At 34.1% G+C, this 26,394-nt stretch overlaps 1 protein-coding gene across 2 annotated transcripts in view; it reads left to right on the top strand.

Annotated features, from left to right (window-relative positions):
* LOC140163051 (uncharacterized) overlaps nucleotides 1-26,394 on the top strand; it is a 396,194-nt gene that overhangs the window by 234,804 nt on the left and 134,996 nt on the right. The window contains exon 4 of one of the 2 annotated variants that reach the window (XM_072186408.1): nucleotides 1,323-1,482. The exons of the other annotated variant lie outside the window; for it this stretch is intronic. The gene's annotated coding sequence lies outside the window, so the exon portion shown is untranslated. The remainder of the gene's footprint in view (nucleotides 1-1,322; nucleotides 1,483-26,394) is intronic. 2 annotated transcript variants of the gene reach the window in all.

The raw sequence follows: 26,394 nt of genomic DNA, 5'->3' as shown, positions 1-26,394 counted from the left end.
CGTTGTAGATCCGATGCCAGTGCGTTGTACGCTGTTGCATCGTCAGCGCAAGGAAGAATCGCCTTTAGACGCCTATACATACACCGCCCTGTGGAATTATGTTGCGGAACCTACCACTGCAAAATCCAACATAACCTTACTCTCAACTTGAGACGAGACAAAATATAGCAACACATACACATGTCAATGGCTTTAAGAGCATTATTCGAATCTGCATTTTTCTTAATTTGAAGTGTTGTTATGGACAACAAGCTCTGCCCTTTGAAACATACATATGAAAGCGAGCCGTGTAAAACATAATAAGATATTTCAAATTGTAATTGAGAGCAGAGAAGAGAGAGAAGAGAAGAGAAGAGAAGAGAAGAGAAGAGAAGAGAAGAGAAGAGAAGAGAAGAGAAGAGAAGAGAAGAGAAGAGAAGAGAAAGGAAAGGAAGAGGAGAGGAATTGTTCAATTGGCCTTCATTTCGCAAATGTTCGGCTTTTCTTTCGAACCAACTACGGCGGTTACCGCACCAAAGCTGAACCATGGGGCTTCGTCAGTATATTTTGGTATACCATTTGTAACCCGGGGGTTCATATCTTCTTAATCGTGGGATATGTGAAAAGGGCCCAGAATAGGAATATTGACCCAAGTCTTAGAAGCAGTGTCACCCCGGTGCAGAAATTATTTTTAATATATATTCGCCAGCGAAGTGTTACGCGTAATCCGATTATCACTATGTCAACTGCATCACGCTTTTGAGTTCTGCACCACGATCGAAATGATCGCAAAATTAAGTCTACGCATGTACTACCAATACTAACACATGCGTGATTTAGTTACCAGGGAGTTATGTAACCACTTCGCTGGCAAACGATTGTCACACAAGTTAGGAGGTCATACTTTCTTGTGCGACGGGATGACCGCTTTGAGACCATTTTTGTTTCAATTTTACAAATTTTTCTCAACTTTCCCACCCGCATTGGTTTAGATCCGCCACTGCATTATTTAGACTGTGTGTACAGATCCAACTAACGCATTGCCATTTGTACCACTTCCCAACCCTCTCTCATGATGTTCAACCTGCTACCAATAGTAGTGTTACTAATAATGTTTGACACTTTTTGCTCAAAAGTAGTGCCGTAAATTTCATGGAATCATGAGCAGTATAGACATCTGTCAGTGTTGCTCATTGGCAGTATAAACGACGCACGACAGATTACCTCTCTGAAAATTATCTACACAACTCGTCAGTGTAGAATGTACAGTGTTACTTACTCTGAAATGCAGTTGGAATATCTGTTTTAATAACAAGTAGCATATTGTACACATCTCCCCACAGGTTGTTGACGTGATCCAGACGGTGTGATTATTCTGGTATACTTGCTAGCTGGGGTTGTAGTTGAGCTAATTTATAAACACTGGTGGAATTCAACAGTGAGAAGAATTTGTAGCAGCCCTGATTGTACTTTATGGATTGAGGTTATTATCACTAATGTGTGGTAAGTACCGTTTGTTATTATTCTTAAGGGGGTACTACACCCATTGCATTTTTTTTTTTTTTTTAAGAAATGAGAAAAAGAAATTGGACAAAGTGGTATGCAAAATGAAGGGGCAAATCTTCTCGTTCAATTGGTGGCATCAGTATCAATGACGGGTACATGTTTCTAATGGTATAAGCCAAAAAGTGGTACATCACTGATGTTTTAAATTCACTTCATTTTGGAAAGCTTACTATCAACGGATTTCGTTAAAATTTTGGATATGTGTTGCTAACACATTAGGGAAATAATGTTGATATGTAAAATGGGAATAAGTGGTCCCTGATTTCTTTTATGACTTCATGAACTTGGTGCTCCACAACTATCAAAAACGAACCGGTTAAAATGCTTCTATTTTCAATGTCGAGCTATATTTTGTATTTTGAACTTGCGACACTATGTCACTGAAACTAAGCCATAGGTAACAGGTTACCACAACCACACTACAGCAATGTTGAAAAAGATTTTATTTTATTTTTGTCACCTATACCACCATATTAGGTAGTTTTCCGTAAGCTTCATTTTTGTGATTTTGGTAACTATTTTATATTTATTTGCCCAATCCATCTCAACTAGGCAATTTAAATTGTACTCACCAAATACATCCCAAGGTATTTGAGTATATCCACCTCACACATTTCCATTATATATCCACTAACAGACAAATTATCAAAATTGATGCCTCATTATGACATGTATGATATCACAGACTATCACATGTATTCAAAATTGATGCCTGAATTTGACCTGAACCAATTGACCTATAACCTGACCTTTGATGACCTTATAGCCTTTTTTTTAATCTCTTTTCCTAACAACACATTATAGAAGATACATACATGGAGTAGTATTAAATTGTCTATGTGGAAGAGATTAGGCCTATTTAATTTATTCAGTGTTATAATCAGTGAGTACATTTATATAGATAGTATAACAAAGGATTTAATGTATTCTATTCATGTATTCTACTTGGACATGTTCAATAGAATAAATTATGGTTTGTTATGAAACACACATCTCAGTTACCAGGACACAGTAAACAAAAAAATATATAGGGCTACAATGATTTTCTAAAATGGTTTAAAACCACTTTGTATGTAGAGATATTTTATAAGTTCAGGACATGAGATGATGAACATATTTATATACTTCATAAATTTGCAACAACAAAAAGAAGATGGGTACTGATGAAAATCAGGGTATTATATCGCCTTAAGTATGTAAATCTTTGGCGGAGTATAGTATATACTGTATGTTAAGAGTTAGCCGGATAGTAATTTGGTTTCTTTATTATAAAGACTTCACAAACGGAGCCGTTATAAACACGCATATAGTTTCAGATCTTTTTAAATCATATTTACAATATTTTAACAGAAAAAAAAAGTTTATTTACGCACATTAAGATGAAGTTAAGGGCGATAACAAGACAGTAGTGTTTTAAAAATATAATTATTAAAAAGTAGACTGTCCCGCAGTCTCGATTCCATCCTGGGTAAATAATTAGAGCTAAAACCACCTTCTCCTTCACTCCAAAGATTAAGCACGTGTGGCCGAGTGGATAAGGCGCCCGACTCATAATACATAGGTTGTGAGTTCGAGCCCCGCTCGTGCCAACGTGTTGTGTCCTTGGGCAAGGCACTTTATCATCATTGCCTACTGGGGGTGGGGTTGGGTTGGATTGGATGTTTGTATAGTTGTTTGTTTCAATGTTGCTGTTTAGTTGTGTTTAATGTACAATTCTAGCAATTTGACCTGCGGGTCACTATTAGAGTTTAAAATAAAATCTTCCTTAAATCTTCCTTTAAAACCAACACATCGCTAAGCCCTAACTAATGGCAACAATGTTATAGTGCTCCTGGAGCACTGTGTGTCGACGAAAACTCAATCAATCTACAGACCAACTTGTTTATTTTTTTTATAATAGCTCTCCTTTTTCGATACAGGTAGTAAACTCACTTCCAAATAATTAACAAAGTATTCAAATATGGTAGGCACATAACATGTATGACCCAGTTCTATTGTCATTTTGCACGCGCGTTTGTTAGGCCAACAAAAAGAGAAAGGCTTGTATCAAAGCTCACGAGTGGTTTGAAAACAAATGCGAAAGAAAGAAGGAAAGAAAGAAAGAAGGAAAGAAAGAAAGAAAGAGACAGACAGAAAAAAGACAAAAAGAAAAGAAAAAATAAAGAAAGAAATAAAAGAAAGAAATAAAAGAAAGAAAGAAAGAAAGAAGGAAAGAAAGAAAGAAAGAAAGAGAGAAAGAAAGAAAGAAAGAAAGAAAGACATATTAATTTCATAAAGTTCTTCTGACATACAAAAACAAATACGCCGTAATTAACAGGGCCAATAATGTCTAACGATTACCATGATTACAATGCAAAGACTTTTGAATGTATGCTGTCTCATTGCCTGTCTCAGTAACACTTAAAAGTGTTACTGACATTGAACAATTTCAGATATGCTGATATTAAGAATTTCATTTAGTATTCATATATTAATTTCACCAACAGTTTCGCAGTTGTTTTCTTTTCATTTTGTGACAACTTAATCGTCATACGTCACCAATTTCAGTCATCATTGCTTTCTTTGCTAATAAATATCATATTCCATTAATTGCCACGGTTGTTTGATGTGATCATTTATTAATATTTCTAACAAAACATTATTATAATGTTCAATCCTAGACCTGAATATACCAACAGCTATCACACTAATAAATTGTATATACACATGCATTTTGTAGCAATTTTAACATAGATTTTCGTTTCTATATCAAAATATTCATGTTTTCTGCTTTTTTTGCAATAATTGTAATTCTATAAACTGTGCATTTATGGGCAAATTGAGGGCGCTATTTACATATATCTTTAATTTAAAGTATCCAAATAATATGAGTTCTACCTTACATTTCATGATATATTTTTTTTGAAAATTCCCCTGTCATTTGTTAGTCTGTTTACTGATGCTCTACATGTAGTATCAAGTGTTTGCAACTTGTAAAGATACAGACAAGATTTTAGATAAATAGCGCCATCATTGTTCAACTTTAAACTGAATCAGTTTTACATGCCACCAAACAACCGTGTTGCCAATAAAAGTCATTTCTGTTAGAAATAAAGGCACATGTGTCCTTTTTTCTTACAGTTTTATATTACGTAGGTTTGTACCATTTGATGGACCAATTATTGTCGTAAACTCTTGCGTGTCAAAAACGTCGACATAATTTTCACCCATCGATGCGTTCTATTTAAATGCATGCTATTTACCTTTTGCCTAATTATCTTGAAAGAACTAACTTCCCCGTCATATTTTGTGATTGTGGTACCTAACTGTGACATTCACAGGTCAAATATTGCTAACTTTGACAGTAAACTAATATGTGGGCACTTAAAGTATCCTAGGATATCAGAGATATTTAGATCACAATTCCTTCAAAACAATGTAGAGTGGTTAAATGGAGCATATTAAATCTTTAGGAACCACTTAAAGTGTGTCCCAAGCATGAAATTATGACAACGTGTTCTTGACAACTTAGAAGTTATAGATGCTAGATTAAATATCATTTGTATTGCTTCTTCAATTTGATTTACTTTTTTCCTAGACTTCTTATTTCCGCTGTTATCTTACGAATTTTAAGTTTGGGTAGCAAGCTTGCAAAATGTTTCCCGATTGGTCTTCTTTTTTTAAACTGTTACGAGTTTTCAATACTCTTACCCAAAGAGCAAGCTGCAAGTTCCTGATCAGTACAAACCATTATACAAACAAACAAACAAACAAACAAACAAACAAACAAACAAACATACATACAAACAAACAAACAAACAAAAACAAAAATTATTACCCATACCCACAATGCGAACGCTTAAAGGTATGGGCCCATACAATGATATTGCATTGGACTATACATGTATTGGTGCTCGCCAATATGATCTGGATGATACATTCTGTTATCAGGTCCCGTTTCGTAAATAACTTAAATCGATCTGATGTTTGATTGTATTATATACATGCATAGCTTTAGGCGTAGTGCAAGTTTGTTTTTTCGGTTTTTTTAACTAAACCAATCCAGTGTCCAAAGAGTCATTTGACAATCATAAACCTGTCAAACTACTTCGATTTATACGTTCTACATCTTTTATCTGTTTCCAAGTATCTTAAGAACCACCGAATGAACACTACACACTTGTTTATAAAAGATAATAATGTGTATTACGTTGTTGCAATTATATGACAGTATTTTTTACCATTATTATGATAATAGTGATAAGTAAAGTGAATATTACATTTAGTAATTTAGGTATAATTCTTAGTAAGAATATCGCACACATCATTGGTATTTGTCTAATCTCATATTATACAACTTGGATGGGATTTAAAGAAGATGTTTCAATCATTGATGTAAGAATATACTTCGCTAAACTTCATGAATGCACAATAACAACGAGGAAAAGAAAAATACGTATATTGCGTTGCCATCAGCGCTAATGGTCCCTAATGGTTATCCGTACTTTCATGGTATGAACCGGTTGAAAACAACTCACGGGAATGATACTGTTCTCATTTTCTGGTTTCTGCCTAATTTCATGAGTGAGCTCTCAATAAAGTGATTTTATGATTGACTGATCTATTCTGTAATAATCGTGTAACTTGGGGGAATCTTATATCACCGGCCGTGCGATGGTCAATGTGTTCTGCTTGGTATTGTTTATATCAGCTGCCGAGCCAAGCTATTGATCTTGCAGGACTTTGACCAGAGTGGAATGTGTTAAATGTTGATTCACTTGAAGCGATATATTGGATTAGTGATCCTAGTTCTCGCCTCTTATATCAAACCGTCTCTAGTATGCTCCCGGTTGAGCCATATACACAAGTAATCCATGATGCAGTCATGTCTACAGGACTTAAACCCCATTAAAAGCTATTAAACCAAGATAACACTCATTGAAAACAGCTCAACTATGTTACATCATATCTTCTCTGGTTAAATCCACACACACACCCCCCCCCACACACACACACATGTTTCTGCTTTACCTGTGTAATGAGCAATGAGCTGGTATTATAGTTTCAGTTGGGTGAACGATTATAAAGCAAACGCAAGGTAACAATTACTGTGTGGCCTTTGTTCACGAAATGAGACAATACTGTACATATTGTTAACATTCTTGAAAATGAGAAACATAATGGCTGTGGGCCGTAACACGGTTTGGAAATAATTTCTTCACATTTGTTGGTGTCATCTGTCGTTTACATATCCTTCCTAAAACACCAAAGTGCAAATATTTCCAAACACCTAAATTAGCTAAAAATTTAGGACATGTTACAAAACTATATTTTCGAGAATTTCAGAAGAGTACTTTAAATATTGGCCGGTTATTTTTCACACAGTGACGTTAACTAGGCAATGTACTATTACCTATAACATACACTAAAACACCAAAGTGCGAATATTTCCAAACATCTAAATTAGCTAAAAATTTAGGACATGTTACAAAACTATTTTTCTAGAATTTTAGAAGAGTACTCGTACTTTTAATATTGGCGGTTATTTTTCACACAGAGACGTTAACTAGGCAATTACCCATACTTCTAACATACACTATTTGTAGAGGTTACGCGTCAATGGTAAGAGCACTGTGTATTGTGTATTGGAAAACGGACAGTAACTACAGTATGCTTGGCTTACAAAAATAAATCTGTAACATTAGATATGCATATTGTTGCTGTTCCTACAGCAAATTTTGGAATAGGGCATTTGTTTCATAATCAAATCCTTTATATCACTTTGCACAAATGCTTGATTCATACTAATCCGTAAAGAGTTGTTGTAAACTACTGTGTGAATAACAGCTTTTTTTTACACACGAGAACCAAATCCTAATCTTCTCAAAGGTTGACAACATAGACGCACTGGTGACTATAATCTGGGTGAATCACATGACATTCAAAGAAAAAAACGTCTCTAAAAACATCTTTGCCTGAAAGAAAAATAAAACATTATTTAAATTGCTTTATTTTTGTTAAAATAATTTAATCAATACCTAATGTTTACAGATAGTACCTTGTACATTAGGTTGTTGACTTCGATTGGGTGAGTATTTTTTTTTGTATTTTGTAAGTACATACAAGGTTATTAACAAACTGAACATCGTATTTCCTCATCAACATGCATCCATTGCTTAAAAGGGAATATTGGAATGTCATCTTTCCCTGGGTTAGATCTGACATCAGACCAGACCATGGCCAGAGAGTAACATGAGTAGGTTTCTTTCACCTTGAAGGCAAGGATAGTCTTGCAAATATGGGCAAACTTTCCCCCAGGCCATCCAATGTGTCATGAATTAGTAGGACTACATTTGGTATCTACTGGCCAGTTTATACTCCTATTTCTACATCTGTTATTTTTATGTGTGCCTTTATATAAAGACACAATTACAAATAACCTTTAAATGTGCATGGTTTAGTTGAAATCTGGCAACATTCACTAGCATTTGTGTGTCTGTTGAACTCTTCGATGTTTTACTCTCATATAAAATGTATTTTAGTTTGTTTTGAAGTCCCAGGCATATTTCATGGAGCTCAGATAGGCACAAACTATTTATCGTAAGCAGTTGGATAAATGCATCTTGAAAACACTCTTATGGCTGGCGATTTTCCAAAGCTAAAATATGATGCTTACCAAACACCCGTTTTTAACAGTTTCCGACGTACCAAATCGGTATTTGCTTTAACCAAAAATCACCTTTTCATCAAATAACTTTCAATTTGTAGCCAAGAGTATAATCACGGGTAGTTTCAATATCCTGACACGTAAGATAACAGTGATGTGACGATGCTGGTAGAACTTTTTGAATGACAGTCGTACAATATCAATTAGACTCGTCAGTTCTGGTCTGACGTTTGGCTATAAGCAGAATCAAGTTTTTTGCGGATATATTTAACATTTCATATATTAATTTCACCAACAGTTTCGTAGTTGTTTTCTTTTAATTTTGTGACAACCTAATCGTCATACGTCACCAATTTAAGTCATCATTGGTTTCTCTACTAATAAATATCATATTCCATTAATTGCCACGGTTGTTTGATGTGATCTGATCATTTATTAATATTTCTAACAAAACATTATTATAATGTTCAATTCTAGACCTGAATATACCAACAGGTATCACATTAATAAATTGTATACATTGTGTAGCAATTTTGAACATAGATTTTCGTTTCTATATCAAAATATTCATGTTTTCTGCTTTTTGGTAGTAATTGTAATTCTATAAACTGTGCATTTATGGGCAAATTGGGGGCGCTATTTACATATATATTTAATTTAAAGTATCCAAATTATATGAGTTCTACCTTACATTTCATATATATTTTTTTTTAATTATCCTGTCATTTGTTAGTCTGTTTGCTGATGCTCTAGTATCAGTTTACAAGTGTCTACCCCTTGTAAAGATACAGACAAGATTTTAGATAAATAGCGCCATCATTGTTCAACTTTAAACTGAACCATTTTTACATACCATCAAACAGCCGTGTTGCCAATAAAAGTCACTTTTGTTAGAAATAAAGCCAAACATGTCCGTTTTTCTTGCAGTTTTTTACTACGTAGGTTTGTACCATTTAATGGACCAATTATTGTCGTAAACTCTTGAGTGTCAACATCATTTTTACCCATCGATGCGTTCTTTTTGAATGCATGCTATTTACCGTTTGGCTATTTATCTTGAAAGAACTAACTTCACCGTCATATTTTGTGATTGTGGTACTTAACTGTGACATTCACGGGTCAAATATTGCTAACTTTGACAGTAAACTAATATGTGGGCACTTAAAGTATCCTAGGATATCAGAGATATTTAGATCACAATTCCTTCAAAACAATGTAGAGTGGTCAAATGGAGCATATTAAATCTTTAGGAACCAATTAGAGTGTGTCCCTAGCATGAAATTATGACAACGTGTTCTTGACAACCTAAAAGTTAAATATGCAAGATCAATATTATTTGTTTTGCTTCTTCAATTTGATTTACTCTTTTCCAAGGTTTCTTATTTCCGCTGTAATCTTACACACGAATTTTAAGTTTGGGTAGCAAGATTGCAAATTGTTTCCCGATGGGTTTTCTTTTTTTAAACTGTTACGAGTTTTCAATACTCTTACCCAAAGAACTCACAACTCACGGGAATGATACTGTTCTCATTTTCTGGTTTCTGCCTAATTTCATGAGTGAGCTCTCAATAAAGTGATTTTATGATTGACTGATCTATTCTGTAATAATCGTGTAACTTGGGGGAATCTTATATCACCGGCCGTGCGATGGTCAATGTGTTCTGCTTGGTATTGTTTATATCAGCTGCCGAGCCAAGCTAATGATCTTGCAGAACTTTGACCAGAGTGGAATGTGTTAAATGTTGATTCACTTGAAGCGATGTATTGGAGAAGTGATCCTAGTTCTCGCCTCTTATGTCAAACCGTCTCTAGTTTGCTCCCGATTGAGTCATATGCACGAGTAATCGTGGCTTACAAAAATAAATCTGTAACATTAGATATGCATATTGTTGCTGTTCTTACAGCAAATTTTGGAATAGGGCATTTGTTACGCTATACATCAAAATCAAATCCTTTATATCACTTTCCACAAATGCTTGATTCATACTAATCCGTAAAGAGTTGTTGTAAACTACTGTATGAATAACCAAATCCTACGTAATCTTCTCAAAGGTTGACAACATAGACGCACTGGTGACTATAATCTGAGTGAATCACATGACATTCAAAAGACAAAGGCATCTCTAAAAACATCTTTGCCTGAAAAATAAATAATAAAAAATTATTTAAATTGCTTTATTTTTGTTAAAATAATTTAATTAATACCTAATGCTTACAGATAGTACAGTTTCACTGGTATATTTTTGCACAACAAAACCGTTACATGTTCAATTCAATTCAATTCAATTCAATTCAAAGTAGTTTATTCACATATGCTTTTCCATCTTACATAGCAACAACAATAATAGAAAATGAATAATAAATAATACAGTATAATAAATTAAAACACGATACACTTTGTAAGATTGCATTTTAAGCAAGTACACTCAATATGAGTTGGGTAATAAACTATAATTAATACAAAAATAATTTTAAATCAAAATATCAGTATCATGTAAATGATAGACAGTTGCCATGGAAGGGGGAAAACATAAGAAGGAGAGGCCAAATAAGCCCAAAAGGACTTCAAGGCTGGCCCCACCTTTACCTAATGAGGGATAAATTGAGAGATGGTGGGGAAAACAAAACATCACAACACAATACAGGACATGACGCGAGACTGGCTATGTTGAATCAGGGACAAGTCAATTCATATCAGTCGGATAGCAAAGGAGCAAAAAGGTAAATCATTATAAAGGAAAAAAATCAAAGTGGGCATATATGCGAGCACGTGCACATTAGGACGATAATACATCGGGAAATACGATAGTTATGATTGTAGGTGGTTGACTTCGATTGGGTGAGTACTTGTTGGTTAAAGTCGTATTAATTGGGTCGTAAGTCAAATTCAAATAAACCGTGTGCACATTTTTTTTTGTATTTTGTAAGTACGTACATACAAGATTATTAACAAACTGAACATCGTATTTCCACATCAACATGTATCCATTGCTTAAAATAAAGACACAATTACAAATAACCTTTAAACGTGCATGGTTTCGTTGAAATCTGGCAACATTCACTAGCATGTTTTAGTTTGTTTTGTCCCAGGCATATGTCATGGAGCTCAGATAGGCACAAACTATGTATCGTAAGCAGTTGGATCAATGCATCTTGAAATGCATACACTCTTCTTATGGCTGGCGATTTTCCAAAGCTACAATATGATGCTTACCAAACACACGTTTTTAACAGTTTCCGACGTACCAAATCGGTATTTGCTTTAACCAAACATCACCTTTTCATCAAAGAACTTTCAATTTGTAGCCAAGAGTATAATCACGGGTAGTTTCAATATCTTGACACGTAAGATAACAGTGATGTGACGATGCAGGTAGAACTTTTTGAATGACCGTCGTACAATATCAATTAGACTCGTCAGTTCTGGTCTGACGTTCGGCTATAAGCAAAGTCAAGTTTTGATAATTTTTAACACATTTTTATAAAGCGTCTTTCTCAATAAAATCCCATTTCTGTACCTCTGCTACAAACCACCTTAATGCACCAGAGCGTCAAAATGTAGCCCATCTCAGCCGCCCTCACAATAGCAACCCTTTTGGGAAACAACATTTTAATGTTTATTCATATTCAATTTTGTGAAATTTCCAAGAAACTGTCGCAACTAATATACATCATGATAGATTAATTGCCTCTTATGCATACCATATAATTATTATACAATATGATTTGTACCTTACATTTTCTTGCCCAATTTGTTTTGCTGACAGTATGTCAGTGTTTCACACATCAACTAGACTCATGTGCGTATCTGTATAGTCATCCATCGCTTGCTTCAATTAGCCATCGGGTGTATGTTCTAAATTGTTTTAAAGCTTTCTAGCGATACATACAGATTGTAAGATATAGCTTCAGGCACATAATTAACTCTGTCATTATCGTACTCGTGATGATACTGCGACGAGGGAACTGATTTAACCATTGATGCGCGAGGAGTACGAAATTCAGGTAGCGATATAATTTGAACATACGATATTTTAAAGTCACACCAGAAATCTGCTCAAAACATTAGCACAAACAACCATAGGCTTCTTCTGATCCTTTAGTCTTCTGATATATTGAAGGGGTAGACAATTTATTGTTTACGAAAAAGTAAGAGTACATTGTCTATATATGTAATAATCACATATCTGTTAATACCAGTAAAATAAAAACACAATGACATTTGTCATTATTGGTTATGAATGGAAACAAAAGTGTTGAATTCAACATTTAGTATAATCCAAGCTAATCACCGGCAGGTGGTATGATTACGGTAATTGTAGTACATGACGTATAATGCATATGCATAAATAAACCATTTAACCTACAAACACTTATTAATCTGATGATTACTGATACTGATGTTGATGCGGATGCTGAACGCAGCATATTTATTTAATTATCATGCAATCACTAGTCGAACTCTCGTTCGATCGTATATGTGGCCATACACCACGAATAAGCCGTATGGTCGGCGAATTTTATTTGAGTTACAGTGTACAAAGTGCATGAAGGTCGTAGGTACCTCAAGTTGGTGCGACATTTATCTCATTTTGATAGCGCCAGACAAACACATTTTAAACCAATCAATAATCATATTGATGAAGAGGATAATAAGCTTCTACCTTAGATGGCTATAGAACTTTTAATAGCTCTGGTCTTTGTTTGCTTTGGCTAAATCCTGTTCAAGTGGTAGGTTACAAAGGATTGTATTTTGTCTAGGTATGTATAATCAACAATTAGCCATGAGAACACATTCCTGAACCCCGTTAACTTGGGGATAATTTGAAATGACTACCACGTGTGGAAAAAGAGACACATGTAGAACCGAAAAAGGTACCATTTTGTTGAAGGTGCAGAGTTTAACAAACAATATAACCCCGCTTCTGAATAGCGTTTGAAGTCAAGTGATAAACCATTTTAAAGCTTATGATATATATACGGCTCATTCGTGGTGTACGGTCACATACATGCCTATGCCATCATCCGCGTGTTGCATCTATATTCGCCTCTAAACAAATGATATTGATAAATGATCTAGGCATTCATTCAAAACAATTTTCCGTTTCAACGGCACTAATGTGTTAGGGATCAAGAAACAACGCAAATAATAAGCTAACGTCAGCTCAGACACAATCATTGGTGAAATTATTTACACTTCAGTCAGCTCCATCAGCAAGTTTGATAAAAACAATTATTGTAGTTTTTGCTTTTAAACCAGGGTATTTCACAAGGATATTTATTAATGCAATGTGTTGTTGTTTGTTAACGTATTTGGTAATGTAGAAATGTAGACTGTAGGGTCTATTATCAAAGCAAGGTTCTGTTTGTTTGTTTGTTTGTTTGTGTGTCCGTTTGTTTGTTTTTATTTTTATTTTTGTTGTTGTTTTTGTGTTTATGTTTTCTTCTGGCCCACATAATGCGCCCTAATTTCAAGCACATGTATATTTTATATTTTCATACAGTCTTTCAAAAGGTTTTTATAATAGTCATCATGGCTTTGTGCTCGTGGATTGGTCAGGATACCCCATGACTTGATTATTGTAAAGCTTAAACTGGACATGCTGTATGAACAGGTTGTATGAAATGTTGCTAATACCTTCATGGGTCTGCGTCTATCCATTATCTGACCATTTTAACAAGCAATGAATACAACCTGCGGCTAGGGTCAGTGGCCTGCAGATTACTCCATTCACGAATGAAACTGTCATCTTGAGTTTCTTCAGATATGTAAAGATTTTGGCACTCGCAAATACCCTTCGGAGTAGCTGTATTGAAGAGACGCTTTCATGTAATTTGTTATTGGTAAAGATTTAAGGGGGTACTACACCCCTGTGGTAAATTTGTGACTATTTTTTGTTTTTTTCTCAAAAAAAAAATAGCACACTGGTAACAAAAGTTATGTATATTATTGGGGCAAGGAATCCAATTACTACAAATTTATCGAGGGGTGTAGTACCCCCTTAAGCGATGTAGTGATACATATCGCAAGCAGTGATACATCAATATGACTAACTCACACCGTCACCAAACGCAACCAGCGCAATGATGTTGCAAGTGGTGATGGGGTGGGCCTAAAAGACCTAACAATTGTAGGTCTTTTAGGGGAAAATATATATATCTTCAATAACAAAGGACATATTTTTCACATGATGGACGATTTTTCCTCCCTGCCACATACACCTTTACATAATATCATTAGATTAATAAGGTTGACTATAGAAGACTGTTAAATGTCAAAAATGTAATTTTTTAATAATTTGTCATACAATTTGTATTTTATCGCAAATTAAAAAAATATCTTAATCATATATCATATGAATATAATTATGAATACATACCCACCCAAGTCCATACTTTGGTCAAGTTGAGCTAAGCATGGGAAATTGTTGCTATACATAGGCCTGTCATATGTATGAAAGAACAACTCAAATTCATCCGCTATGTCTATTGAGCATGTGAACAATAGTATGTATGAACGAACCACCCAAGTCCAGGATTTGAGTCTTGTAACACATTGATTGAAATCCAGTATGTATAAAAGTCCACGTGTAACACATTCATTGCTGGAGAGTGACTTTTGAAGAAAAAATGGGTTTAATCAAGGAAAGTGTGTGGTTTATATTACATGGCAGTATGCTTATCAACATTATACATACATGTGATCTTTATTTTGTATTATCTAGTGGTAATCTCATTCCAACATTGTTGTCTTTGTATATGATTAAAAAAAACACCCAAGTCCAGGATTTAAAATGAATAAAAGTCTCTGTAATGCTAATCGCCATACCTAATACAGTTTAACCCACTCATTTGCACGTAAAACTTACCATATGGACAAGGTAAATCTAACTGAAGGAATCAAAATGATACACGGTTTTTTTTTTTTTTTTTATCACTTCCCATGGACTTGGGTGGGTTTTGTATTCATGTATTCATGTGTAGGTCTTTTAGGGGAAATGTATATATCTTCAATAACAAAGGACATATTTTTCAAATGATGAACGACTTTTCCTCCCTGCTATATACACCTTAAGTACATAATATCATTAGATTAATAAGGTTGACTTAGAAGACTGTTAAATGTCAAAATATGATTTTTAATAATTTGTCATACAATTTGTATTTTATTACGAATTAAAAAACATCATAATCATTTTATATCAGAAATAAACAATATTATGGACCCAAAGTACAGCAGAGAAATTACCATTTTGTTTCTCACAGTGAGAGCACTAGTGTATTGGACTCATAATCCGAGAGCTTGCTTGACGTGCGTGGGTTCGATTCCCCGTCCCACCACCGTGTTGCACCCTTGGGCAAGGCGCTTTGCCTCGCTTGCCTCACTCCACCCAGGTGCAATGGGAAGCTGTTAGGGATAGTCACAGTCGTTGTACTGATGGACCCTGCGCCACTTGTAGGCTGCAAACGTGGTTCCGACATATCATAATGACGGCGGAATAATTGTAAAGCGCTTTGAGGCTGTTTACGGCATAAAACGCTATATAAATATCTACATTTTTTAAAATTTATTTATTAACCTTTCAAGCAAAAACGAATTATTGTGTGTTGTGGGTGGAGTTTGCTATGTCACTCCCCTTCCTTAAAAGGACAGTATTTCCAAAATGCTAAGGCCAATCCCAACATGATCAACAGATGAAGTAATACCTTTATATAATTTTAATCAGTATAATTTGCATTCCAAATGAAATCTAATTTCTATTTTTAATATTTTCTCGAAAATGGTTCACATGTGGATAACAATCGGTTTGTAGAAGACCGTTTACTCGCTTCGTTCGTGAAAAATAAATACTCTTACAACATTATAATGAACCCATGGTATTGAGTTGTCACTTAATAATATTTCGATTAGTAATTTCATTCCGTATTTTGCCAAATGTTCGCCCCATCGTACACATAATGCCAGAAATGTTAATCAAACTGCAAGTGATAGTTGGTGTCAAGTTTGACTTATATCACATGTGAACGTATTAACCCATAACATGCTTATGTATGTATATTCCATCAGAATAATAATTATTATTTTGAATAGTATGTTCTTCACCTTTTATCAATACATTTACACGGGTTCGCACGAAGACAATGAAGAAAAAAATCAGAAAGAATGGGCTAATTTGAAAAAGTCTTGTAAATTTCCATCTGAAAAAAAAAATCCTGTTCATATTTACTTCGAGTTTGGAAAGGAAATGACTATGTACACCAGCGTGAACGAGTAGAGATTACGCCTTAAATCCACAGTCAATGGCTGGCGTGTAATCTTAGAAGGGTCATATTGAATACAAATATGAGACAAATAAGTTGAGGTTTTGATGGGTTGGATAAAATACGGTTTTGACGCTTTGACACTCACTCACATTCTAAGGCTTAGAGATATGAATACACTTTGTAAATAAGTCCCTAAATATACGATGTGTTTGCGTTCTTATTACGCTAATAGGTTATATAAGCTAGTAAAACAACTTATCAAATGAGCATGACATGAATATATTGATCTATATTGTTTCTTTATAGGTACTACACCCTATGGTAAATTTGTGACTATTTTTGCTTTTTTCTCAAAAAAAATAACACACTGGTAAGTTATTTATATTATTGGGGGCAAGGAATCCAATTACTACACTGAAATTTCAGTGACTCAAGCCAAGCGGCTCAGTATATATGATCGGAAATGAGATACATACTAGCGATACCTTATTTCTTATCATAAATAGCGAAACGCTTGTCTTGGGTCACTGAAATTCCAGTGTAGTAATTGAATTACTTGCCCCTATAATATACATAACTTTTGTTACTACTGTGTTATTAGTTTTTGAGAAAAATGCAAAAATAGACACACATTTATCGAGGGGTGTAGTGTCCGCTTAAAATCGATAACCGAGATGGTGATCTTGATAAATAAAGACGTTGTCGATCCAAAGAAAATAAACAATTTACAAGATGCACATTGCTGATTGTCTGATGGAATTGGAATGATTTGGACAGATTTATACCATGAGTGACTGAGCATTAATTATATAAATCGGTCTTGAATAAAGAGATGCATGAAAACATAGAGTCACATAGAATGGGAAAATAGAAACAAGTTGACAACTCACGCTCGTAGCAAACATTCTATGATATGACGTCAACGCTTGTATTTTAAAGACGAAGTTTGATTTCTTGAAGAAAAAATAGTTAGAAAATAAGCTATTCCAATCGTTAAATGTCATTTAACCCTAGAACTATAAGAAGGGTGTTGGTACCATAAGATTTTTTATCCGTCATAAACAACATGAATGTTCACGTACAAACGACCGTTTATTTTAGTGATCAAATTTTTACCCCAGCACATTACCCGGGGGTGGGACGGCCATCAAAAATGAACACGGGGTGGGGGTTGATTTTCATTTCACTCTTGTGATTTTTCCAAGAGCTACTGTGACAATTTTTTAGCCGAAATTCAATTTTGCCTATACTTTTGTACTTAGCCAGAATTTCCCAAATGTGCATGGACTCGCTACATGATGACCTCATAATGATATTATGTGCGGAATATTTGTACTAACTTTGGTATCACTAGATATAGGAAACCCATAGTTATACATTGGTACCAAATATAGCGGTACATGACGTTTGAAAAGGGTGAGTGCAACGCCCTCTCCCTTCGGAGTCCTACAAAATAGGGCTTAGTAGTTCTAGGGTTGAATCACTGACGAGCTAGAATGGGATGTAATTTATCCAAAATTATAAGTTTACACCTTTGGTTAATAAATATCTGCTCATAACAGGCAGTTATCTCACAAAGACAATTGACAGATAAATCGTATATGATTGCATTACTTACTACACCATAGTAGAATTAGAAACATGTTAAAATCGATATTGTCAAAGCATTTAAGTATCTAAATTAAATGATAAAAACCGACTCAAAGGCAATGTGATACATACTTCTACAGTGTGTCTCAATAAAAATAGGCCATGTGGATGGGGGGGCATAACTTAAAATATCAGCAGTAAAATTAAAACCTTCTTGCAGATTCAAAATCCATGAAGTGTCCTTTATAGATTGGTTCATAAATCATTAAAATCCGTTCACTCGTTACTGAGATAATTGGGAAACTACAAATAGACTCATTTTTTGGACCTTTCCAATGGGACAATACACATTAACAATAATTTAGTTGTTTAGAAATTAATGAAGTTAAGGGTTGACTAAGTATTGTTGGTCGAAGGAGCCAAAAAGATCGATTTTCATTATTTAAATCAACATACTATCCCTCTTTACAACATAACTCGAGAACATAACTCGAGAACCACATCTGTAATATCAATGCATTTTTTCCAAAGCTTACTACCATTTGCAATATGATGTGAACTTCCAAATCGCAATAGTTTGAAATAGTGTCAAACCTTAACTCCCAGTGTGGCTAGGTAGGAGATAACTTGCCTGATCAGCAACTATGCCTTTTTTCTGTTATTGACGTTTTCATCAATATTTGTTTATTTCACCATCAATACTATCATTTCATTTCATTTTGAGGGAACCAATTTCCTTTTCACGTATTTTTTGTGGGACCTGACAGCACATCAGCCATATCGAATTGCATTTCGAAAACGAGGAATGTCCTTCTGATATCATTTTTTTTGGTTTAATTCACGATATAATGCCATTTTATGGCAAATGATTAAAAATTTATATTTTTGAAATCTAACAGTCCTCGAAGTAAATAGTATAAATTTAATGATACGTACGTACTTTAAGTGTAGTATGTAACTGGGACAAAAAGCCGTCTATCATATGAAAATTTTGACCTTTCATATTGATGGTCGGCTTTTCATCCCAACTACATACACTAAACTAAGTACATATCATTAGATTTATGAAGTTTACTTCGAGAATGGTTAAACAACAAAATACAAAAAATATCAAATTTTAATAATTTGGCATAAAATGTGTGTTATAGCGCTAACTTTTAAAAATATCAGAAGGACATTCCTCGTATTCAGAATGCAATTCGATATGTCTGATGTGCTCTCAGGTCCCACAAAAAGTGCTCTACAAACGTTGCTATCCGAGCCCTTAACCCAAAGAGAAACTTGTGAAAACATACTTTGGGAGGTTGATTGATTGATTTTGAACTCCTACCTAGCTACACTTGGCGTTTCCTTTTATTTCTTTTATAATAAACTACACATTATTGTTAATGTGTATTACCCCATTGGAATGGTCCAAAATATGTCTATTTGTACAAATTTAATTATCTCAGTGACGCGTGAACCGATTTGGATAAGTTTTGCACCATTGTTAAGCTGACGCTTCATGAAGTTCGAATCTTTAAAAAAAAAATTATTTTACTGCCGATATTTTAAGTTATGCACCACTTTCGATAGGGCCTATTTTTATTGAGACACCCTGTACTATGCTAAAGGTCGCAACTGACACTGATATCAAATTGGAAATAAATACCATTTTGAATGCATGATATTGACATTGAAATTCATATGGACTAAAATAAACACATTCTTGCTTTTTTATCTTCAACAATCTTGACAAATAAATGAATAGTTGCTTTCAACAAAATGCGATAGCTTGGAATGGTATTGTAATCCTGTTAATTTCCCCAAGGAATCATCATTCCTCTTTTTCACTACAGTTTTTTGATTTTTAGTCCGCTTTGAAAAAATGCCTTTGGATAAACTGCGTTAACACACTATGTTACTGTCGACACTGCAATATCGGTTTTGTCAAAGTACGGGTGTCATCCTGTTCAAAACAACTCGGTTTAGGTTACATCTCTACGATACGTTCTTATTGTTTCTTGTTGGTTCACTGATAGTTACATAAAACTATCCTTGCTTTTTAAACCTTGTACAAATAAGTGATTTTATATGTTGCATGTTGAACAACACAGTCAATATAAAGTAATTTATATTACTAACACCGACATGCTGCTTATTTTGTCTTCAATATACCAACATTATAAAATGTAATGTAGAGAAAATTGACGCAATAAGCAAAAAAACGGAATTTGACACGACATGCGCCTTGAGTTGTTTACTCTGACACATAGTCTGTGCTTAAAAGATGTATATGTATGTATAGTATTCAAAGTAACAATGTTAATCCAAAATACATTTAAAGTGTGTTCCTTTTATGATACCACGCAGTTTATATATAAACATCTAAAAAAAGTAACCAGCCCTCTTAAGGGTAGACGAGGCATTGTTGCTCGAAGCAACCTAAAAATCGATTTTCATTATCTAGATCAATATATTATTGAAAATTAACACCTTGATGTTTTGCAAAAGTTCATTCTACAAATCGTATACTTTGCAAACTTGCTTAATTTATTGTTGTTTACGTTTTACAAAAGTGTTGTTGTTTCAGCCCTCTTTACAACGTAACTCAAGAACAACAGCACCTATAAAAGTATATCTGTGATATTTTAATTCTTCTACACGCTCGCTATGAATTGAGCAATGCAGTTTTTGCCAAAGCTCACTACCATTCGTAAGATGCTGTGAACTACCAAATCACAACAGTTTAAAATAATTAATAACCTTAAAAATGGCAATTATTCAAAAAACGGGCTATTGCATTACAACTCTGAAATGCGTTGGAAGCAGAATTTATGTCTGCGCATTTTTACACCTCATTTGATACGATAGCTCAGAAAACAATAAAACACCGATCAATTTAATGTAGAGAGGTCCAGATTTGAAAGTTGCACTTACATACAATACAAAAACACTCAGATATCATTACACAGATTTCCTTCCATTATACGTCGTACTGAATGCAAAATCAATACAATTTACTGCAACTTTCAAATCTTGGGTTACATTGATTTAAATGTACGTTGTGACGTCAATATTTAGTCAATTGCTACAAATGAGGTGTCAAAATGTGCGGAAATAAATTCTGCTACCAAAGCATTTTACAGATTTGTAATACAGACGAACGTTTTTAAATAATGGTCATTATTTAAGGGGGTTAGACACTTATTTTGAGATGTTTACATTACTAAGAGTACTAGACGCATGTTTGCCGTTGTTTGATGGGATCATTTATTAACTTTCTTAACAAAACATTATATAATGTTAAATTCTAGACCTGAATAATACCAGCAGCAATCACACTAATATACACTAGTTGTAGCAATTTTTCAACTTAGATTTACGTTTTTATATCAAATTATTCATCTTTTTTTTTTTTTTTTTGCTTTTATGTGGTACTTTTTATTCTATAAACCGTATATTTGTGTGCAAATTGAGGGCGCTATTTACATAATTTTTAAATTTGAATTAGCCAAATAATATGAGTTATACCTTACATTTCATGATATAAAGTTATTGTTCAACTTTTCTTTAAATGACTCGGTTTTACATGCCATCAAACAACCATGTGTTTGTGCTCAATTAATTACGCTCATTCATACTCAGATTTTTGTTAAGTCTTCCTACGCATATCCATCGTAAGCCGCAATATTTGAAAAATATTTCAATTTACTTCAGTTTTTATCTGCTTGTTTGTTTGTAGTCGCTCTGCCTTTACCTCTCTACAAAGAAATGTCGATTGTAAGTTGCAGGGCGTAAGCCGTATTGGTTAATCGCAATTTAAGGTACCGGTGCGTAGACAAAATATTTCAATTTAATTAATGATGTTATGAATATGTGTCGGTATTAAGGATCTATAGGCATTTTGATCATTCTCTCATTCATCAGGTGTATTGTATATTTTACCCTATATGATTAGTTTTGACAATCATAAATTTTTTCTCAAGCATGTACATCCATCAGGACACTGATCCGTAAGCCCAATATAAACTGCGTCATTGGAGATGAGATGGGCTTATTTAACATGCACTGGTCTGTGCGACTGGACTAAAATACAATCAAAATGGTGATACAACTGCCTGAGAAGAACAATTTACATTACAAGTGTATCGGTCGGGTAAACAAATCCAAACAACTACATATAGCCAGTGATAACAAATACATTTAATAAAGAAATATATAAAGTAAGCATTGCACATATAGTAACGAAATCGTCATGTTTTTTAAACTTATTTTGACACCAAAAACAGGTTAGCTTTGCTGAGAAGAGGGAGAAAAATCCACAATTGTCCATATCTTGATCATTGCTGTTCTAAATTCAAAATTATGTCAACATAGATATGTTTTACCGCAATAACAAAACATTTCAAAAGTCAAGGTCTTTTGATAAATTTAAGAGTTCCAAACTAAATCAAGCGATAACCTTCGCAATTGTATCAAAGAGGATGAATTTAATGTAAATAATGCAATTGAGCAGAATCTATTTACTGTACATGGAGAATATATCGATTTATTGATTAATCAGTAAAACGTAAACATCAATTTAAATTGAAGCGGAAAGGTCGCTGTACTTTTTAAGATGACGCATAACAAATAACAACCTAAATTAGATAGGAAAATAAAGGTAATACTTAATGCACATTCAATAACTCTATTATTTCTGTTTGCTTTAATTTTTTTCGACGTTTATCGAAATAAAGAGAAAGGCACTTAACAAATTTAACCAGACGTGCATTGAAACAAATAAACCGAAAACCAAATAACATCAATGATATGGCAAATCAAAAGTTGTATTCAGGTTGTCCAACTTCAGCGAATATGAGCAAATACAAAAAAGCACATGTTGATCAAACTTGGAATGAATTGTATTGGTGCACATATTATGTAATCGCTCATTTCTTCGTAACCAATCATTCGAATCAAATAAAATGTACGTCTAAAATTAGCTACGCGCCGCTTTTAAAATTTTTGGATTACGGTATCTATATCTCGACTTATACTCAAATTCATTCACCCGGCATTTTTTTCTGGGACATCCTGTACAGTTATATTGGTTTACTACTTAGAATGCTAAGTAAATGCGTAAAATGTGCTCTTTGTACGCCTTAAACTATATGTTTTTGAAGAGACGTATGCCACAAGCATTAAACAGTTGGTTATTGACATACATAGTATTACAAAGTTATAAGGCATTGCATTGTTGCATTGCTGTTTCAACGCTTTTAAACATATTTAACATGCCATACACGAACAACATTTAACCCTTGAAGCTGTAATAAGCTTTGACTAATTTCTTGACTTGGTATTAGAACGAAACGAAGACATACATGGACTGGAGATGTAGCTGTTTAAAGCTATGCATTAGCACGCGTAAGCGAATATCAATGTGATTAAGATTTGTGTAAATAATTTGATTTGCAAAAAGAATTTCCATTTTATTGTTCAAATGTGTGTTGTGTGCAACAACCAAAAGTTGTCAAGTGTTTATGATTTAAATGTGTATCTGATTTACTAAATGACTGATGCTCCTTTACTTTAACTGGCGTAGATGTTATTATATACCTCATATATAGATTCCTGTCATCTGATTGGTTGAAAGTGCAGTCATTGAATTAACTATGCCCGCAAATTGGAACCAGGAAATATTGAATCCTGAAATTAATCTATCTACCTGTACATGCCCTGAAACTTGAATAAAAAAGTTTTGGTCAATTGAAGACCTGAGGGCAAGAAGACCGTAAGCCCACTTGGCCCCTCAACATGTATATACTCAAGTTGCGTATAGTTTCGTATATTTTGGTAATGTTTTACACATGTTCAGGGTCCAAAACAAATCTTTCACAACATTTCATGATGTTTTTACCCTGGAACATGTAATTTAATAAAACCCTGAGAAAATATACGTAACTTTAGTGTGTACATGTTGCTGGGGCCAAGTGGACTTACGGTCTTCTTGCGCTTAGGTCTTCAATTGTTCTTAAATCAAACGTTGAATAGGGATATGAAATATCACGCCACCTCAATACACTTTGCCGGTCTATAAAGTGCCACGGGGAATTATTTCCAATAACACATTGTATTATGGATGGACCCCACGGACTCAGGTAAAACAAATACATTAATGCTGTTAAAACATATTCAGATCTTTTAACGTTTGCGATGTATTCGTTTTACTCTTGAAAAATAGTGATTCCCCGAACGACAATGCAACAGGTTTGGCAGAAAGAGAGAGAGAGAGGGAGAGATGTGTTATAGTTTACGATACGAGGCACGAGTCTAGAACTGCGTCCATGTATGTTTATAGATTCCTGTCATCTGATTGGTTGAAAGTGCAGTCATTGAATTAACTATGCCCGCAAATTGGAACCAGGAAATATTGAATCCTGAAATTAATCTATCTACCTGTACATGCCCTGAAACTTGAATAAAAAAGTTTTGGTCAATTGAAGACCTGAGGGCAAGAAGACCGTAAGCCCACTTGGCCCCTCAACATGTATATACTCAAGTTGCGTATAGTTTCGTATATTTTGGTAATGTTTTACACATGTTCAGGGTCCAAAACAAATCTTTCACAACATTTCATGATGTTTTTACCCTGGAACATGTAATTTAATAAAACCCTGAGAAAATATACGTAACTTTAGTGTGTACATGTTGCTGGGGCCAAGTGGACTTACGGTCTTCTTGCGCTTAGGTCTTCAATTGTTCTTAAATCAAACGTTGAATAGGGATATGAAATATCACGCCACCTCAATACACTTTGCCGGTCTATAAAGTGCCACGGGGAATTATTTCCAATAACACATTGTATTATGGATGGACCCCACGGACTCAGGTAAAACAAATACATTAATGCTGTTAAAACATATTCAGATCTTTTAACGTTTGCGATGTATTCGTTTTACTCTTGAAAAATAGTGATTCCCCGAACGACAATGCAACAGGTTTGGCAGAAAGAGAGAGAGAGAGGGAGAGATGTGTTATAGTTTACGATACGAGGCACGAGTCTAGAACTGCGTCCATGTATGTTTAACGCGCTTAGGGATATCGTGTAAGGGGACTGTCCGTTTTTGGCACAAACTTTTCGACTCACTTAACGATATAAGTTAACTGTTAGTGCGATCATGTTATTTTCATATACTGACTTAATATTTTTGGATTTTGATTTAACTTTCAAACACAGGGTTTGAATTTTTTATGGAGAACTGCTTACATTTACTGTGATAAAGAACGAAATGATGTTTTTGAGTAAAGTGTGTTATGAGAAATGGAGATGTTTTGTGTTTTGACTTTGGCAGTAAAACGGTCTTAGTCACCGACGCTAAAAGGCAATATTTCTTAACATCTGAATCTTCTCCCACTCAATATAGTTTGTCTTTAAAAAGAGTTTGTATTACATGTGTACATTTTTGTAAGATATTTCTAATTAATTAACTTGAGGCTACACAATAATTAATTGTAATATTTTGTATTACATCAAATTACTATTTATTACATTGTATTTCTTTCCCAACTGTAGTTAATTCAAGTAAGCGCTTTAGGCACAAAGTGCTTTAAAGGCATTAGTGTATATCATAATAATTACCCTGCTTGAAGAGAACATAGTCCACTTGCATAGTTTGTTCGTTTATGTGATTAATGGAGCTCGATTAATATAGATATGCCGGTAAGGAGAATATAGCCTTCCATAATGACATAATAATAATCAGTTCATTCACACATAAATCACTTAATAACAGGAAGCTGCTTCAAAGGCAGTGCGCGTAATTGTTGATTCACACTTAAAATATGTAAACGGTTCCAATTGAAGTATTGTCTCTTTATTTGAATTAAACATCAAAAAGTACAAGAGAGTTTTAAGTGTGATCCCTTAATGCATGCTCGGAGGCTCATTTACACAATCCTAATGTTGTTTTATGATTTATTGTTATTTTTACAAGACAAACGTGTTTTGTTACTGTCTATGCTCTAAAACCCAGTAGTTAGGTTAACTCGATGGTTTCATTTTGAACAGAAATGAAAGTTTGTTTGCATTGCTAAATTAATGATGAATGGAACAATTACGTAGCGACCCTAATGCCCTCTTACCCTGTTTGAAGATGATATAGTTGCCTTCTTCTAGCCAGTAATTTAGATATTATATTTATTGTACAGCTTGATGACAATAAGCATATAAAAGTACATATTTTCAGGAAAGAAATAGCACAAAGAATCCAACTAGCATAACATATTTTTTGCGAAATCATGAGTGATTGAGAAAATCACAAAATGTCACTGTTTTTCTGTATTGTCTCGAGCAAGTCATACGGACTATAGTTGATGTTGAA

The sequence above is a fragment of the Amphiura filiformis genome, chromosome 10 (genome assembly GCF_039555335.1).
Source record: "Amphiura filiformis chromosome 10, Afil_fr2py, whole genome shotgun sequence".
Taxonomy (NCBI): domain Eukaryota; kingdom Metazoa; phylum Echinodermata; class Ophiuroidea; order Amphilepidida; family Amphiuridae; genus Amphiura; species Amphiura filiformis.
Note: the sequence above shows the minus strand (reverse complement) of the source record. Positions and strands in the feature narration are given on the sequence as shown.